This window comes from Etheostoma spectabile, unplaced genomic scaffold (assembly GCF_008692095.1).
Source record: "Etheostoma spectabile isolate EspeVRDwgs_2016 unplaced genomic scaffold, UIUC_Espe_1.0 scaffold00004444, whole genome shotgun sequence".
Classification (NCBI taxonomy): Eukaryota; Metazoa; Chordata; class Actinopteri; order Perciformes; family Percidae; genus Etheostoma; species Etheostoma spectabile.
Window position 1 is genome coordinate 12,059 of NW_022603152.1, and position 19,427 is coordinate 31,485.

General features: G+C 42.8%; 7 non-coding genes across 7 annotated transcripts; 4 read left to right on the forward strand and 3 right to left on the reverse strand.

Moving 5' to 3' along the window:
• Positions 1-1,711: 1,711 nt before the first annotated feature.
• trnaw-cca (transfer RNA tryptophan (anticodon CCA)) lies at positions 1,712-1,783 on the forward strand. The gene has a single exon. It is a non-coding gene; the product is annotated as a tRNA-Trp (tRNA).
• Positions 1,784-4,430: 2,647 nt separating this feature from the next.
• trnaq-cug (transfer RNA glutamine (anticodon CUG)) lies at positions 4,431-4,502 on the reverse strand. The gene has a single exon. It is a non-coding gene; the product is annotated as a tRNA-Gln (tRNA).
• Positions 4,503-7,523: 3,021 nt separating this feature from the next.
• trnak-uuu (transfer RNA lysine (anticodon UUU)) lies at positions 7,524-7,596 on the forward strand. The gene has a single exon. It is a non-coding gene; the product is annotated as a tRNA-Lys (tRNA).
• A 1,495-nt stretch (positions 7,597-9,091) lies between these two features.
• Positions 9,092-9,164, forward strand: trnar-ccu (transfer RNA arginine (anticodon CCU)). The gene has a single exon. It is a non-coding gene; the product is annotated as a tRNA-Arg (tRNA).
• A 1,104-nt stretch (positions 9,165-10,268) lies between these two features.
• On the reverse strand, positions 10,269-10,350 carry trnas-aga (transfer RNA serine (anticodon AGA)). Its single transcript has one exon. It is a non-coding gene; the product is annotated as a tRNA-Ser (tRNA).
• A 1,059-nt stretch (positions 10,351-11,409) lies between these two features.
• trnal-aag (transfer RNA leucine (anticodon AAG)) lies at positions 11,410-11,491 on the reverse strand. Its single transcript has one exon. It is a non-coding gene; the product is annotated as a tRNA-Leu (tRNA).
• Positions 11,492-13,431: 1,940 nt separating this feature from the next.
• Positions 13,432-13,503, forward strand: trnat-cgu (transfer RNA threonine (anticodon CGU)). Its single transcript has one exon. It is a non-coding gene; the product is annotated as a tRNA-Thr (tRNA).
• The last annotated feature ends 5,924 nt before the right edge of the window (positions 13,504-19,427 follow it).

The window sequence follows — 19,427 nt, forward strand, 5'->3', positions numbered from 1 at the left end:
GAGAATAGTTTAATTTGTTATGAATCTATTTTGTAATTTACACGTTTAAAAATATCAGAAAACATATTGATATTGCAGTTTTCATAATCAATATTGCAATATCACATTTTGTCAATATCGTGCCGCCCTAGTGTGTGGTGTGTGGTGTGTGTGTGTGTGTCTGTGTGTGTGTGTGTTGGGAGTGGGGCTGCTAAATGTCAAGGGCTGGGAGGAGATGGATGCAGAACAACGTGGTAGTACACTGTGTGTCTGTGTGTGTGTGTGTGTGTTGTGGTGTGTTGTGTATGAGTGAGAGAGAGAGACAAATAAAAAAAGCTTCAAGTAGACTCTAATAATATAATCATTTTGTTTCTATAATTTAAATTAAAATATCTGACTTTACTGCCACTATCTGTTTCTGCTTCTCTACCATATTACAGTGGTGTGATTTGCATAAGGCATAGGGCGGCTGTGGCTCAGTGGTAGACGGTTGCCTGCCAATCGGAAGTTGGTGGTTCGATCCCTGCCCCTGCAGTCGTTGTCGAAGTGTCCTTGGGCAAGACACTGAACCCCAAGTTACCCCGGTGATGCCCATCGGAGTATGAATGTTTATCCGATGCGCAGGTGGCACCTTGTACGGCAGCCCCAGCCCCATAAATGTGTGTGAATGGTAAAAGCGCTTTGAGCAGTTGTTAAGACTGTAAAAGCGCTATATAAATACAGCACATTTACATTTACATAATACCAATCATAGCCTACATCACATAAAGACACAACATTAGGTTTTTCAGTCAGATTGATAGTCAAACTGGAAATGTCCCTGTGTTTCTCCATTTTCAGGGATTATGTTCCCAGTTTTGATCTCAGACGTCTGGTGACTTTATATCATATCAGAATATTCTATTACTGTTCTGTATCATAGCTACATGTATGACCTTTGCAGCAAAAGAACATGTGAAAATCAGTTTGGTATTCAGTGAGGTTGATTGGTTGTTTAGAGGCTAAAAACAGGTTTAAACTAACAGTCCCTGTTTAAGGCTGTTGGGTGCTAACTCTAGCAGGAGGATAACACGGGGTAGACACCACCGATTGGTTTCATTTCTCTCTCCACTGACAGACCTCCTAATGTACAAACTACAGAGCTACGTGTTGAAATTGACTGGAATCTCCTTTAAGGAAAAGTCCATCTGCTTTAAAAAGATGTCTTAATGCACCTCTCCATATTTCCTGACATTTGCCGTTACAATCAGATATGTCACTGTAAAAAATAGAATGTTGGCACATGTAGGGAGCTGCGTTGGGAACCGGAGGGTCGCCAGTTCAAGTCCCCATGCGGACCAAATTACAGAGTGTTGGATGCCACTTCACATCCTGGTAACTGCCAGGTACCCCCCCAACCGCTCAAGGCGCTGGTCCAGCTGGTAGCCCCTCACTCTCACATCTCTCCATTAGTGCTGGAATAGATCCTGAGCGTGTGTGTGTGTATTTCAGGCCTGTGTGGGATTACTGAAAAAGTGTACACAGAGTGTAAATTGTAATTTCCCCACTGGGGATCAATAAATATTATAGATGAAATTATATAATCAAAAAGAAAGATTATGTGTATGTATTACTCAAAAAGAACGTAGAGGCATATAACGTATAGGCATATATGCATATGTGTATATGCCTTAAAAAGAACAGATATGCATTAATCAAAACGAAAGTTGATGTGTACTTGCATTAATCAGCAGACCTCGTGGCGCAATGGTAGCGTGTCTGACTCCAGATCAGAAGGTTGCGTGTTCAAATCACGTCGGGGTCAAATGTCCTTAGTGCAGTTTGTGTGTATTTCAGCCCTGTGAGTGATTAGTAACTGAGTGTAAATTGTAATTCCCCCACTGAGGATCATTAAGTTATTTTAATCCAGTGGTTCTCAACCGGTGGGGGCGCCCCCCCTCTCCTCCTGGGGGGGCGCGAGTAGACTACAGGATGGGAGGTGAAAAAAACTGCTCAACCACGGGAGCTGCCGTGAGCCCCTCTCCGTCCAAAAGCACTCACAGTTAGCAGTAGCCTCGCGCAGCAGGCACAGCCTGCAGTCAGAGCAGAGAGAAGACACACACCCCTCCGCGTCCAGGCTAGGGTGACCACCCGTCCCGCTAACGCGTGCGCGCACAGCGTTTGAAGCCCAATTCATACGTCCCGCAAATTGAGACCGTGTCACGCATAATCATGCTTGCTCAAAAAAAAAGTTGGTCGCTCTATCTTGGAGCCCGAGGCAGCCAAACGAACAACTCGTTCGGGATGAACTGCGCCTGTAAAGTATACGAGAGCCGGCGGCAGCAGCCAGTAGGGGGGGGGACAAAAAGCTGAGGTAAAGTCGGACAGTTTCCAGCCAATTTCAGAAGAGGAGGTGACAAAAACACTGTGGTGCGATTCCGATTTAATAAAATATAATCAGACCCACATATCAGCTGGAACAGTCTCTAGTTTTAATTGTAGCTCTCAGAATGTTCTACATGAGATCTGATGCTGATTTTAATTAACAACAGACTGGAGATGATCTGTGATCTGAACGGATTTAGTCTCTCTGACTTCTAAACGTCACTATCAGCCAGAATGTACAGAATATGACTGTAAATCAGCCAAATAGTTAAAATCCCTCTGATTCGTTGTCATGACAGCGCACGCACGTGCATACCAGACACTGGGAAGGGACTTTTAGGAACGCGCTTTCCAATTCAAAAAATGGAGAAAGAGCCCGAGTCTGAGCAGTCAGGCCCCCCCACCATCAGTTAAAAAGAGAAGGTGGGTACAAGGAAGACTGGGAAGACTCTTTTGTTTAAACTGTTCCTGTGGTGTTGAGAAACTACAATTCCTGTTAGTCCTATAATTTTATATTATGTATTTAAAGTGAATAAATTGTAAGGAAATATAAAATTAAATAGCTAAAGTAAATCGTAAGTGTAAGTGCATCTGTCAATTATATTATAATTGTATGAATGTTCAAAATATTAATCTTTATTTAGAAAATACATATTGGTTGGCCTATTCATGAGCTTACATCAGCAGTTACACATGTTCAGGGGCATAGGGCATTATTAATATACCATGTAAGGTTGTATGTGCTAGAAATGGGTAAACCAGTATTAGTGAGTCTGCTCGTGGGGGGGAGGGGGGGTAGGCACCGCTGCGCCAGGCAGTGTCCCACATTGTCCCTCGGAAACATACCACTTGTCCCCCCTTGGGCTTATTAGCAGGTGGTCACCCTATTCTTAAGTGAGTTTTATCTTTAAACTTTTGAGTGTTCTTTAGGTTTTTATCTGCTTTAACTATTACCGGACAGCGGGGGCACGGAGCAGAGCAGAGCGGCCGTTAGGGAGGTATCCTCCTCCATGTTCAGCTCCCTTTTGAACTGGCGGCAAAAATCTTAACGTTGGAACTTTATGATGAATAGAAATGTTGACAGGTTGATTTCTGTTAATAACAAACACAACTATAGTCAATAGAAAAAAACAAAATATGACAAGCCATCTTGGTTCATCTTTCCACTGTTCCTACAATCACCACTGGTTGGAAACTAAAGGATCTAAACTCAAAGGATGTTCCTCTTTAACTAAAAGGTCTATCTCTGTAGGGATCCATCCCATAATGTTGTCACACACTTAGAATAATAATCTTAGTCTGTCAGCAGCAACAACACAACCTGTAGTGGACGCTGACTTTACCTTTAAATTAGGAGTTTAAACAGAGACACAACAGGACGAATAAATCCATCAAATCAAGTCCCCAATAATCAGCATGTGGCCTTGTTTTATTTCAGGTAGTCAGCATGGAGCTGTTCCACATTCCCAGACATTTAAAACAAGTCAATCATTGGCGTTATCCTACGAGTCAGATGAATAAATCAGCTGTTTGCTATTTGAGCTGCTCTGTTTCCTGCTGCTCCGTCATTCTTTAGTGTCCTCTGGAAACAGGTTGCTGTCCTTTATGTTTCTTTTGGATGACATCATCAGTGTCTTTGCTTTAGTCTGAAGAAACTCCAACAGATTTAAAACCACATGCAGTCACAGAAAATACAAACAGGGAATAGAAAATGTCAGACAAAGAATATGAAATGAAAAGTCCCCAAAGTAGGAAAATATAATGTTAATCTACCAAACAACAATAACTGGAGAGCATCCAATTAAACATGGCCAACTTCCTGTATGTCGGTAATGAAGAGAAGAATGTTTGGACATATTACAGATTAATTTTATTTTTATTTAACCTTTATTTAACCAGGAACAATCCCATTGAGCTACAGTAACTCTTCTTCCAGGGAGTCCTGCCAAGACAGGTGGCAATAAGTTTCATAATACATAAAAGTCAGGACAATGGTTCCATACTACACCACGAATCTCTATAGATACTACAACACTAACAAGACATTACACTTAACTTAAGCTAATGCAGACATACAACTTAAAATCAGGTTCCACTGAGATTTGAACTCAGATCTCTGGATTCAGAGTCCAGAGTGCTAACCATTACACTATGTAACCTTTAAAAGTGTTGCAAGGGTTTGCTGGGCAGTTTCTTTCATAATCTCCACATGTATGATATTAAAGGCACACAACAATCACAACGAAGTTGAAAAAAAAAACAATTATTGGCCAACTTAAGTCATTTAGTTAACTAATTGTTCAGAGGATGTTAAGAACAGGTTTTGAAGGACTGGCCACAGACAGTGAATACAGCAGTAGATATGTCTACTGTGTACAAACACATGGTTACTTCACATGTGTTGACAATAACCCACACCTCCAGTGGAGACTGCGACCTGAACGCAGCACCTTGGACCGCTCGGCCATCCTGACTGATCCAACAAATGTTCAGTAGGACCTGTTTGAAAAATTATAATATAGTGAATGAAACATGTCATGATATAGTAGGTTCTTAGTCATCCATGTCATAGTTAACAAGGGAAGGTTTCTCAACTGTCAGCCCAAATATATGGAGACATGGAGACATGGAAGAAAGTCACCAGGGTGGAAATGTGCTTGACAATGGCAATGCATTGCGCGGGATGTGAAGGCAATGTGCAATACAGGCTAAATCCTATGGTGGGAATCAAGATCCACTAATGTTTCTGTCCACAATGTCCACCTGAATCCAGAAATGTCCCTGCCAGATGGGAAATAGACTGACATTTGGGTCAAAATTGTGCAATTAACTTCAAAATGTCCAACTGAGTCCACAAATATACCTGCCAGATGGGAAATGAACTGATAACTGTCTCCAAGGTCTAATCGTGTATACAAATATTGCCGTACAATGCCCACATTGAGTCCAGATGTGTCCATTTTTGGTTCCTGATCCATGCTATTACCCCAAAAGTCCACAACTAGGCCAAGGGCAACTGGACTTGGTAAAACGTCCTCTGCAGAAGTTTTGTCTCTCATCCAAGAGACTTCTTTAGTTGTTTTTTTTTTACACAGAAAGGGTTGGACACAGTGCCCACTCCCCCACCCATATCTGACAATTGAAAGCTGTGGGGAAAGGGGGGTTCCAAAGCTAATAGACCATTCAACAAGCAATTCTGATGCACTATACTGGCCCGTTCAGGATGAGCACTGTATACTCTGACTGCAGCAACACAAGTTCAAATTTCAGTGATCCCTAATTTTTATGATGATTACGAGACTCAATGCAAAGTGTGTATCCCCCATGTAACTCAAAGCCTATCACTTCTAGTCAATACTGTCAAATGTGGAGCTCCTTCAAGTTACATTAACAACCAGATGATTCCTCAACATGCCCCCACCAATGTTCTGTTTTCAGTCTAACTGGCCAAGGACATTAAACTTGTAAGCTTACTTTAAACGAAATGTGGAAAGTTGAAAGGTTGATTTTTTTCACCTATACTGTGGCTTAAAACACATTCCACCGAGATTTGCACTCAGATCGCTGGCTTCAGAGTCCAGAGTGCTAACCATTACACCATGGAACCTCTAAAAGTGTTCCAAGTGTTTGCTTGACAGTTTCTTTCATAATATCCACATAATATTGATATGATATGATATTGAAGGCACACAACAATCACAACGAAGATGAAAAAGCTACAATTATTGGCCAACGTAAGTCATTTAGTTAGCTAAGCATTTAGAGGATGTGGGAAAAGGCAAGTCAAGAACAAGTTTTCCAAAAGTAGAATGGGAGCCAGAGCGTTCCTCTCCTGTGGAACCAGGTTCCAGTTTGGATTCAGGAGGCAGACACCATCTCCACATGTAAGAGTAGGCTCAAGACTTTCCTCTTTGATAAATCCTATAGGTAGGGCTGGCTTGGGTGAGTCCTGAACCATCCCTTAGTTGTGCTGCTATAGACCTAGACTGCTGGGGGACTTCCCATGATGCACTAGGTACCTCTCTCCTCCTCCTTCTCTCCATCTGTATGCAACCTCATATGCCTTTGAGATACAAGAACTTCTTCACTTGCGTAAATGGCCGATTTGTGCAAACAAAAGGTGGAAACAGATGATCTTGAGTGTAGGGTTTGGTGATTTTATTACCCCTAAAGTGTCTGCAGGTGCTTAGCATTATTAGCACCACACTCAAACCATCTGAGCTAACCAGCCTGCTTTTTAAGTGTTTGAAAAAGAAAAATTTCCAAAAACAAACCAGGCGAAATCAAGCAAAATTGGGCCAGTTCTGGATGGGCTACCTGGTTGTGTATGGTTTGTAGGGACTGCATATGTTTTCGGCGTTGCAGAAAAGACATGGAAAGCAGAGCTATAGAGTTCAAACCAAGATGCTACATGCTCCCATTCTGTTTCTGGAGGTAGAAAGGAGTTTCTAACCACGAAGGGACTTGAACCCTCAATCTTCTGATTCGAAGTCAGACGCCTTGTCCATTCAAACAATCTGAGCTAACTGGCCTACTTTTTAACTGTTTAAAAAGAACAGATGTCCAGAAACAATTAAGGCCAAATTGAGCAAAATTGGCCGAGTTCTGGATGAGCTGGATGAGTTGTACACTTTGGCAATTCTGAACACTTTCAGACACTGTTGTATCATGTAAGTAACATGCACAAGTCTTTAAAAAGAAATGTGGCTGTTTTTCATGCAGGTTTGCATCATAACAATGCGGGTGCTATCTCTAAATGAACAATGGGCAACCTACATCTGTCTTGATAGCACCCAAATCTCTGTGCTGATCTCCCTGCTTGGATGGCAAGTCATCTGGTGGATTTTTTCCGTCAAGAGGAAGCTGATCAAGAGGGAAAGTTGTTTTATTGTATCCACTAGCAGTAAAGTTTATTTGTCTGTAGCCATAAAATTGCATTAGGTTATCAACGTTTTCAGCGAAAAAGAAAACCACAGCTCAAGTCCCTGGTAAGGCAACAGCTTGATTCTGGGATATGTATGAAGTGCTCGCTATTGTCATCTGTCATGCAGGTTTGCAGGATGTTCACAATCTGCTAGTCGCCATGATGAGTTGTGACTTTGAGCTTTTTAAATAACCTTTTTGGCCAATTTAATCTGTAGTTCAGGAGATAATTTTTTCCACAGTCACTTGCTTTTGAAGCCTGGGTAGCTCAGTCGGTAGAGCATCAGACTTTTAATCTGAGGGTCCAGGGTTCAAGTCCCTGTTCAGGCGTAGAGTTGCACATTCTGCTAGACGAGTTGTCCATTTGACATGCTTGTATGGACATGGACAAATTCAGACACTATCATACCATGTGTGTTCCATGCGCAAGTCTTTAAAACGAATTGTGACTGTTTTTCAAGCAGGTTTGTATCATAACAATGTTGTTGGTAAGTCTAAATGAACAATGGGCAATCTACATCTATCTTGCTAGCACCCAAATCTCTGTACTCATCTCCCTGCTTGGATAGTATGTCCAAGGACATACCTTTTATGGTCTATAACCCTTTTCATTGGTTTGCTACCACTCTTAAATAATTCCTTTCATTGTATCAATCTCAGAAATAACCAAAGAATGACAAATTTCATTCATGTGCTTGTGTTCAACCACCTGTCATTGTATTTTTAGCAGCAGTAGTGTTTTTTAGTTTTTTTAAAACACCTGCCCCACTCACAACCTTCAGATTATGAGACTGACGCGCTGCCTACTGCGCCAACAAGGCAACAAAAGACATTGCAATGGTTGGGAAAATCTCAGAAAAACTAACAATTTGGTCGTCAATCTTAATAAAAACTATGTATGTGGAGACATATGTTCTCACACAAAGGCTAAAATTGACCCTAGATGCTTTGTCATGACCCCATGAAAAGGGGAGACAAAAGACTGTGTGCAAAGGTTGTATACATGTATGCATGGTGTATGCATGGATGAGTGGGAGGTATGGTGTCAGTGATTTTTGCTGGACAGTGTAAAACTAACAAAGATGAGCGGGAGAGGTGCTGGACTGAGAGACCTCTAGGGCAATCATAGATGCGCAACCAATAATAAAACACTACTGAGTGAATAAGTTCAGAAAATGAAGAACATTGTTCAGAAAGCTTAATGAAGCTTCATTTGACCATAACTATTAACCAGCTGAACCTGGTAAAAGGTATGAGGTACTCCTGCATAGCTAGCCAGTGATTTACCTCCTGTAGATGGTGGTTGGCATGCCAACGAGGCTTGGAAATTTGCAGATGGTAATTCAGAGGAGATGTAACAGTTTAAAGTGTAAAGTAAATTAATTTTCTAAATTGTCCGCCTACAGTGGCATCGAGAGCTCTTCTTTAATATTACCGGGTACGCAATAGCTATTCAACTTTAGAAGGTATTGTTGATCTCAGAAACAACGATAGACAGCACCATCTTATCACAATGCCCATGTTTGTGTTTCTTCAAAGTTTGCAAAAACATTCACATGAACTCGCAAATCAATTGATGAGATTTTGGAGGTCAAAGGTTCAATGTCAAGGTGACTGTGTCCTCATGTCTGTCCATCCGATTCTTGTGAATGCAATATCTCTGGACGCCTAGAGGGAAGCACTTTAAATTTAAAATACATAACCACTAGGAGTCGCGGATGAACTGATTTCGATTTTGGAGGTCAAAGGTCAAGGTTACTGTTTCATTACATCTCCAGAACTGTATATGTATTTCTCCTGAACTGGTGAGCATTGGAGATGTAAAGCCCCAGTGGCCTAATGGATAAGGCACTGGCCTCCTAAGCCAGGGATTGTGGGTTCAAGTCCCATCTGGGGTGAATTTCGGCAGATTGGCACAATGGAAGCGTCCTGGGCCTCTGACCCAGAGGTTGATGGATTGAACTGGATCTGCTAACTCAAATTTCCATGGTGAGATGAATCATGATATAACTGCTACAAAAGTTGTTAAAAGTTGGCCCATGAAAAGTAGCAAGTTGACATCCACTACCCTGTCAGGATCCTATAGTAATGCTGACTTTCCAGTGATGTGGTTGGGCTGTATACAGGTTTTAATCATATCCATCGGTTGCGTGGATGGGACATCAATACCCCGGTTCTATCACCTGATCGCTGTCTTGTCTTTGTCGTTCGACGACTATTTGGGCTCACACCTTAACACAACCGAAGCATCTCAGCCTAAAATCATGCTGGCACCTCAAAGGACTCTCAAGCACTCCCAGCTGTGCTTTTGCAGAAGAGCACCTTGTTTTCTTTTAGCTTGGGAAAAAGGCTTAGCTTATGACAAGGTAAAAGATTGCACCATTGTGCTACTCATTAGAGTGTCCACTTCATTATGTATTGAAGCACATCCTTAGAGCGAATGGCCCTCATTTATTAACCTAACGTACGACAGGCTTCACGTGAGATTCATGAAACGTTCTATCACACCAATCAGAGCGTAAGAATGATCGTACATTGATAAATGCAGCGGCTAGAAACGATTGTAATTTAAATATCACGCCCCAATATATTCTCATTTTGAGGCCTCGCCTCTATTATTTATGACATGGCCAGACATAATCCGGCTAAGAGCGGCACTTTTCAGAGGTGGGGATTTAAAGCCTGACATCCCAGGTGCTCTGGTGCAGCCAGATACCACCAGGCCCAGGGCATATGCCGCCTAAAAAAATGCAATCCTACCCATGAGAAGGAATAAACATTGTGAAAATAACGAAAATATGAATACATAAACATATACGGGCATTGAACATTTGCTGCAGTCTCAGTCTTTGGATGGTATACGTAGCGCCCCGTCAGACATGTCATGATATAGCAGGTTCTCATGACTGAGAACCTACTATATCATGACACGTTTAATTTACTATATAATAATTTTTGAGACAGGTCCTACTAAAGATCTGTTTTTTTTAAAAAACAGCACTCGTTGTCGGCAGGATTTGAGCCTGCGCGGGGAGACCCCAATGGATTTCTAGTCCATCGCCTTAACCACTCGGCCACGACAACGTGACAAGTAGCTCTATACCTGTTTGCACAAATGTTCATAAACGTTTCTATTGGTTAAGACTGTAACTTAAGATGTCATTGTAGTCACATTCAGATCACCTCAAATAAAGACACTGATGATCATTGTCTTCATAAGTGCTTCTCTTTGGGGTTGTCTTGGTTGTGAGTTCATCATCAGACCTAACACATACAGAGCAAGTACATTTCAGCAGTTGTCCACCGCTAGCTAATAAAATAAAGAATGGGAGTTTTGGAATAGATATCCAGCACTAACTGGTACTTTCTATTGCTGAATGAGCTCTTTCTGGAGGAAAAAGAGTTGCCCCAAAGAAAGTTATTGGACTCTAATTGACCACTCATAGACTGTTAATGGCATACATTGGGATGATGGTTGTCTATTCATGAAGCCATTCATTACTTACAATAGTCAGTTTTTTTTGTTCTTGTATGTCTCGGCAAGAACTATTATACTTTTGGTTGTCTGTCCATCTCTACATCAGAATCAGAATTCTTATTGATCCCGAAGGGAAACTCTGGAAAAGACTGCTCCTTCGAGCCAGATTTGACCAGTCTCAATGCCCAAAATGTTACAAGATTTGAAGTGAACATCACATTGTCCAGCGATGGTGGTATAGTGGTGAGCATAGCTGCCTTCCAAGCAGTTGACCTGGGTTCGATTCCCCATCGCAGTAACTGTTTTTGGGTTGTGGTACTTTCTTTTTTTTACAAGAAGTCAGCAGAAAGGTTACCTGCCCAACCTGGTTTGATAAAATCTCTTGAGCCCGCATGATTATGGCAAAAATGATAACGACAATTACTTTGATCAATATGGAGATCACGATTAATTATCACAATTATTTGTTAATTTTCTAGTCCAAAGTGCTGGAAAGAAAGGTTTCACTAATCGTTGAACCTCAGGTTAACAAGGAACAATCTAGTGGTTAACAATCTCAGCAAAGTTATTGATGGATGATTCTAGTTACTTCACCCAGTGAAGGCCAAATGCCACAGCTGTAAGACATCACATTGGTTGCCTTCCAGCTATGTAATATATGGAAATGGCAGTGGTGGGATTTGAACCCACGCCTCCAGAAAGACTGGAGCCTTAATCCAGCGCCTTAGACCACTCGGCCACACTACCTGCAATTATCAACTTTCCACATCATGACAAACACAGGCCCCGTAATCAACGTTATGCTTGTTAATGTTATTGGAAAACTTGATGTAATCAAGCAAATACTTAAGGCCCCACCCAACAGTTTTTTTGTGATATGTGGCGGGCAACTGTGTCAAGATCAAGCTTGTTGCTGTGACCAAGAAACCACCAGCACAATGACTGATACATCATCAGTTTAAAAATTTTCTTGGATGCCAAATATTTGAATCCAAAGTCAGAATCCATTGAGATGTAAGATCAATACAATGCACGTCCAGCTTCTACATTCCCGCATGAGTCAGCTTCCCCTTTCTCTAAGGAAATATTAAACAGGAAAATAGCCTGATAAGCATACATGTGCGCTCAACCCTCAAAAAGCCATAAAGCAAATGCTTGTGGCTTAAGATCGAGCTCCCCCGCTCATTAACATCAGACAGGCGTAGTCTCTGTGGCGCAATAGGTCAGCGCAGTCAGCTATGAGCTGAAAGGATGGTGGCTCAAGTCCACCCAGTGATGTGTGTTGCTTTGATAACCTGGAGTGTGCCAACTCTGTGATTTATCCTCCCGCTGAAGACCATAGAGCAGCCCAAAGATCACCAAGTGGCCTTCAGAAACCATGTACATAATAAATCTTTGCGGTCATGGTATGCAGGTTACTTGATGTATACAAGCAATACAGGAGCCTCACCCAACAGTTTTGTGATATCTGGCGTGTGCAGTAACAACACATCAAGTGCATCCAGGACCTGCCTGGTGTGCAGCTTCATACGAGAGACGGGTAATATCAGAAGGGGGGTGGTGGTCCCTGACCAAGTATCGCTGTGCCAGAGGGTCCCGTCTCTGGAATCATTTTGCCACCTGAACAAGTTCCTTCTATCTAAGTAGTGTGTGGTTTCATGATTGTACTTTTGTTTTTGAATGGTAAATGGACATATTTTAAAGATAATTTTAGAACTGTGCTGGAATTTGCAATAAAAACCTGACCTTTCCCATTTTGACAAACTGTTTTGATCACTTGAGGTATTTCAATGAAGTCTTTGTCTTTAACAGTTACCTTGCAATCTAAAACTGTATATATATATATTATAGTTATATATATATCCCTATTGTCTCTAGAACAATAGTTAGCAGTTGGAGGAGTAATGGCTCTTTACAGTGAATATGCAAAAGAAGATGTTCACCAATTCAGTCCAGGTAATGCTCAGCCCATATTCACACAGACCTAAACCTACTCACTTAATGCTGGTTATAATATTCTAATAATCAACAATGCCAGAGAAAAATGACAAAGACGGATAACAATTAACAAGCATTACGTTAGTTAAGGTCCCTGTGTGTGTTACGATGTGTAGCATAGTCATGTGCAGGTAGTGTGGCCGAGTGGTCTAAGGCGCTGGATTAAGGCTCCAGTCTCTCTGGAGGCGTGGGTTCATATCCCACCACTGCAATTTGCAAATGTTACATTGCTGGAAGGTAACCAATGTGATGACTTGGCGTTCGGATGAGGTTATCCCTTGTGACATAGCTTAGTGAAGTACCTAAAGACTTCTTTCTGACTCTGGTTTTTATATCTGTACTTGCAATGCCCTGTTTTTAATGACCACCCAATTGTAAGTGTTCAATGTGAAATACTCATTCATTGACAAAATTGTCGGTAACTGTGACGGGGCGCAAGTCAGCCGTCACGGTAGCGATACGCTACCTATACCATCCAAAGACTAAGACTGTAGGTATATATTATATGCCCGTATATGTTTAACGTGTTCATATGTTTCATACATTTTTTACAATGTTTAAAATCTTCAGTTAACCTAGCCAGTCTCCATTTCCCCACAGTAATCTCTTAGCTTTCTTGTGCGCACATTTAAACATCTAAAACTACGGTGATTTACCTGCTTATTTGAACCTGTGGCCTTGTCCAGCAGAGCAGAGTGGCGCAGCGGAAGCGTGCTGGGCCCGTAACCCAGAGGTCGATGGATCAAAACCATCCTCTGCTAATTGCTATACTTTGTCTCCATATAAAGTCCACTCTCAGCCTGTTGAAAATTAACAATGCATCTGTTTGTGAAGTGAAATGTTTCCTGCTGAATGGTACAGTCTTTATGTTATGTTTATTTCATCCATTAAAATGGAAATTAGAGTGCTCATACCCGCTGTAACACCCATTAAAACTGATGCATTAATATTGTATAGATAAAGTACAATAAAAACTGTTAAATGTGTATGTTTGAAGTGGTTGTTGTGCTGTCTACAATAGCCTGAGGTATAAAAGGGAGAGCATACTGCTTAGTTTGTGTCACAGGAGGTCTTAGTCTAACACTACGCTCCAAACCCTTCAAGTCAGATTACCACAGGAGGCCTTGGTCTACCACTATGTCCATACCCTATCAGTCAGATTAACACAAGAGGTCTTAGGCTGAATCTCATTTCTCTATCTTACCCCTACCCCTTTCCCTACTCTTGAGCGTTCACGTGAGTGCTGTCCCAATAATGTTTTTGATCGAGGGTAAGGGGTGTATGGCCCTAGGAACCATAGACAATGAATGAAGAAATCAAGGGAGAATGCCATCTTACTTGAAACCGAGGGTAGCGATATACAATGTGCAACAGGCAACATGGCTGCCGCATCGACCAGAGACGCATTTCTGGTATTTTCGGCTTAAATATTGATTTAAAATTACGACAGTCTTGTTTTTTGGTCTATACAGTCCTGTCCATACATGCTTGCAACCATGTTTCCTAACTGAAACTTTTAAAAAATCGCTAGCTTGCTATGCTAATGCCAATCGCAACCACTAACGTTAACGTTGACTTTTGAACAAATCTATTGGATATTTTAAACTTTTTTAGCAAATAAAACACTGAAAAGTGGTGCGTGCTAAATTATTCGGCCCCCTTGCGTTAATACTTTGTAGAGCCACCTTTTGCTGCGATTACAGCTGCAAGTCGCTTGGGGTATGTCTATCAGTTTTGCACAAGAGACTGAAATTCTTGCCCATTCTTCCTTGAAAACAGCTTGAGCTCAGTGAGGTTGGATGGAGAGCGCTTGTGAACAGCAGTTTCATTTCTTTCCACAGATTTCGATTGGATTCAGGTCTGACTTTGACTTGGCCATTCTAACCCCTGGATACGTTTATTTGTGAACCATTCCTTTGTAGATTTTGCTGTATGTTTTGGGATCATTGTCTTGTTGGAAGATAAATCTCCGTCCCAGTTTCAGGTCTTTTGCAGACTCCAACAGGTTTTCATCCAGAATGGTCCTGTATTTGGCTGCATCCATCTTCCCTCAATTTGAACCATCTTCCCTGTCCCTGCTGAAGAAAAGCAGGCCCAAACCATGGTGCTGCCACCACCATGTTTGACAGTGGGGATGGTGTGTTGTTGGTGATGAGCTGTGTTGCTTTTACGCCAAACATATCGTTTTGCATTGTGGCCAAAAAGTTTGATTTTGGTTTCATCTGACCAGAGCACCTTCTTCCACATGTTTGGTTTGGTCTCCCAGGTGGCTTGTGACAAACTTTAGACGAGACTTTTTATGGATCTCTTTTGAGAAATGGCTTTCTTCTTGCCACTCTTCCATGAAGGCCAGATTTGTGCAGTGTACGACTGATTGTTGTCCTATGACAGACTCTCCCACCTCAGCTGTAGTTCTCTGCAGTTCATCCAGAGTGATCATGGGCCTCTTAGCTGCATCTTAGACTTAGACTTAGACTTCTCTTTATTGATCCTTTGGGATGACTCCCGCAGGAAATTGAAAGTTCCAGCAGCAGTTTTTAGCAAGAACAAAGAAATAAAAAATAGATAAAAAGACAGTATAAAGACAACAAAATCAACAAAATACCAATAAAAATTATAACAACTATAAGAACATTTGTCAAATAAACAAAGAAAAGACCATAAATTATTATTAAAGTGTCAGTGTTTAGTCCAGTGTTAAAATGATTATAAATGACGCAGGTGTGAATTAAGTCCAGGTGTGCATGTATGTATGTATGTATGTGTGTATGTATGTATGTATGTATGTATGTATGTATGTATGTATGTATGTATTATGTATGTATGTGGTATGTATGTATGTATATATGTATGTATGTATTGTCCTCTCTGCCCTATTCCTCCTCCCCCCTAGTGAGGAGTTGTATAGTCGGATGGCATGAGGGACAAAGGAGTCCTTGAGTCTGTTGGTCCGGCACTTGGGGAGGAGCAGCCTCCACTGAACCGGCTCCTCTGGGTGCTGATGACGGTGTGCAGGGGTGGCTGGCATTGTCAGTAATGTCCAGCAGTTTGTCCAATGTCCTCCTCTCTGCCACCGTCACCAGTGAGTCCAGCTTCATGCCGACCACAGAGCCGGCCCGCCTGATCAGTTTATCCAGCCTGTGGGTGTCCTTCTTTGATATGCTGCCCCCCCAGCACACCACAGTGTAGAAGAGGACACTGGTGACCACAGACTGGTAGAACATCCACAGCAGTTTGCTGCAGATGTTAAAGGAGCGCAGCCTCCTCAGGAAGTACAGCCGCTCTGTGTCTTCCTGTACAGTGGCTGCTGTGTGTTGTCCAGTCCAGTTTGCTGTCCAGCCACAGCCCGAGGTATTTGTACGACTGAACTGCCTCCACCTCAACTCCCTCTAGCAGGACCGGTCGTGGTCTTGGTCTGGACCTCCCAAAGTCAATGACCAGCTCCTTCGTCTTAGAGGTGTTGAGCTGTAGGCAGTTAGTGCGACACCAGAGAGCAAAGTCCCCCACCAGACTCCGATACTCCTCCTCCCTGTCACCGCTAATACACCCAACGATGGCTGTGTCATCTGCGTACTTCTGTATGTGACACAGCTCCGAGTTGTAGCAGAAGTCCGAGGTGTACAGGGTGAAGAGAAGAGGGGCCAGCACTGTGCCCTGGGGGGCTCCAGTGCTGCTGACCACAGTGTCAGACATGATGTCCTTTAGCCTTACGTACTGTGGCCTGTCGGTGAGGTAGTCTCTGATCCAGTCCACCAGATAGGGGTCCACTCCCATCCTGATCAATTTGTCCTGGAGTATAGGGGGCGAATGGTATTAAAGGCACTGGAGAAGTCCAAGAAGAGGACCCTCACTGTGCCATTCCCCTTATCCAGATGGGAGTGGACCCGGTGTAGCAGGTAGAGGATGGCGTCCTCCCACACCAACGTCTGGCTGGTACGCAAACTGTAGGCGGTCCTGGGCGTGCTGTACCTGAGGTCTGAGGAGGCAGAGGAAGAGCCGCTCCAACGTCTTCATCAGGTGTGAAGTGAGTGCCACCGGTCGGAAGTCATTCAGCTCGCTGGCCTGTTCTTCTTGGGAACTGGAACGATGCAGGATGTCTTCCAAAGGGTGGGCACTCTCCCTAGCTGCAGGCTAGGTTGAAGATCCGTTGGAGCGGCTCCCCCAGTTCTGCTGCGCAGGTCTTCAGCAGTCTCGGACACACTTTATCCGGGCCTGCTGCTTTCTCTGGGCCGGAGCCTCCTTAGCTGTCCTCTGACTTGGTCTGTGGTGATGTGGGGCGGGGGTTGTATTGAGGAGTAGGGGTATTGTGGTGTTGGGGGGAGGGGTGTGAAGAGGGGGGTATTGCGGTGTTGGGGGGAGGTGTTGAAGAGGGGGGTATTGCGGTGTTGGGGGGAGGTGTGTAGACTGGGATGTGGTGGTGTCAGGGGGGAGGTGTGTGGAGGGAAGGGAACATTGCTGCGCGGTGAGGGTGGGGGTGGGGGGGGCAAGGGCTGGTTAAACCTGTTGAAAAAGTTATTCAGCTCCTTGGCCCTCTCCATTGTCCCCCTGTAGTTCTGGTCTTTGTGTTGTGACCTGTGATGGTCCTCACACCTTCCCAGACCTCCCTCATGTTGTTTTCCCTCAGCTTCTGCTCCACCTTCCTCCTGTAGCTGTCCTTAGCTTCCTCCACAGTGTTTCACCTCCCGCTGTGCTGCCTTCATGGCCTCCCTGTCCCTGCTCCTGAAGGCAGCCTTCTTCCTGTTGAGGACAGCCTTAACCTCCTGTGTACCCATGGCTTGTTGTTAGGGTAACATCGGACGGTCTTTATAGGGGAGACCACGTCTGCACAAAAGTTCAGGTAGTCCGTCAGACAGTGTGTCATCCCCTCTATGTCCTCACCATGCGGGTCGATCACACATCCCAGTCTGTGGTGTTGAAACAGTCTCTCAGGGCACTTTCCATCTCAGGGGACCACCTCCTGCTGTTGCGAGTTGTCACCGGCTGTTTTTGGACCAGGGGGGTGTACAGTGGCTGTAGAGATGCCAGTTGGTGATCAGACTTCCCCAGTGGGGGGAGGGGAGTCGCTCTGTATGCATCCCTCACATTAGCATACAGGAGATCAATTGTCCTGTTGTTTCTTGGTCGGACAGTCTACAACCTGGTGAAAAACAGCCAAATAGAGTCCAAAGTAGCATGGTTAAAGTCCCCAGAGATGATCATGAAGGCCTCAGGGTGCTGTGTCTGCAGCGCTGCTGTGACGGAGTGAATCTTCTCACAGGCAGCGGCTGCGTCCGCTCTCGGAGGGATGTAAACACAGAGTAACCACATGGCTAAACTCCCTGGGTAAATATATGGCCTCATGCTAACGGCTAGCAGCTCGAGGTCCCGGCACATGAGGCTGTCTTTACGGAGACATGTCCTGGGTTACACCAGCGGTCGTTGACATACATGATGAGTCCCCCACCTTTGCTCTCTGATCATCCTTCTCCTTGTCTGAGCTGAAAGTTTACAGGACGGCCAGGTCTTGGTAGATTGCAGTGGTCTGATACTCCTTCCATTTCAAAATGATCGCTTGCACAGTGCTCCTTGGGATGTTTAAGCTTGGGAAATCTTTTTGTATCCAAATCCGGCTTTAAACTTCTCCACCCAGTATTACGGACCTGCCTGTGTGTTCCTTGGTCTTCATGATGCTCTCTGCGCTTTCAACAGAACCCTGAGACTATCACGAGCAGGATCATTTATACAGAGACTTGATCACACACAGGTGGATTCTATTTATCACCCATCAGTCATTTAGGACAACATTGGATCATCAGAGATCCTCGCTGAACTTCTGGAGTGAGTCTGCTGCACTGAAAGTAAAGGGGCCGAATAATTTTGCACGCGCCACTTTTCAGTTTTTTATTTGCTAAAAAGTTTTAAAAAATCCAATAGATTTCGTACCACTTCACAATTGTGTCCCACTTGTTGGTGATTCTTCACAAAAAATAAAATTTGTATATCTTTATGTTTGAAGCCTGAAATATGTCAAAAGGTTGAAAAGTTCAAGGGGCCGAATACTTTCACAAGGCACTGTATACAATACATCAACTTTCTTTTTGCTAATGCTATACACATCAACTTTCTTTTAGATTTATCATCACTATTATTATGAACATCAACTTTTTTTAGATTAATGCAAAAATACATCACCTTTCTTTTTAATAATGCATATACAATCAAATATCTTTTTGATTAAGCATATACACATCAACTTAATTTTAGATGTATGCATACACATATTAACTTTCTTTATATTAATGCATACACACATCATTTCTTTTTTATTAGTGCATATACACATCAACTTTCTTTTTGATTTATCATCCCCATTCATTATGTCATCATCACTATTCATTATGTAATCATTACAATTCATTATGATATCAACTTTTTTAAATAATGCATATACACATCATCTTTCTTTTTGATTAATGCATATAACATCACTTAATTTTAGATGTATGGCATACACATATTAACTTTCTTTTATATTAATGCATATACAGGTTAACTTTCTTTTTGATTTATCATCACCCTCATTATGACATCACTTTTCTTTTTAATAAATGCATATACACATCAACTTTCTTTAGATTTATAATATTAGGGGTGATCCGAGTAATCCGGCTGAAACGAGTATCCGGTACGGATAAAGCACTTTTGC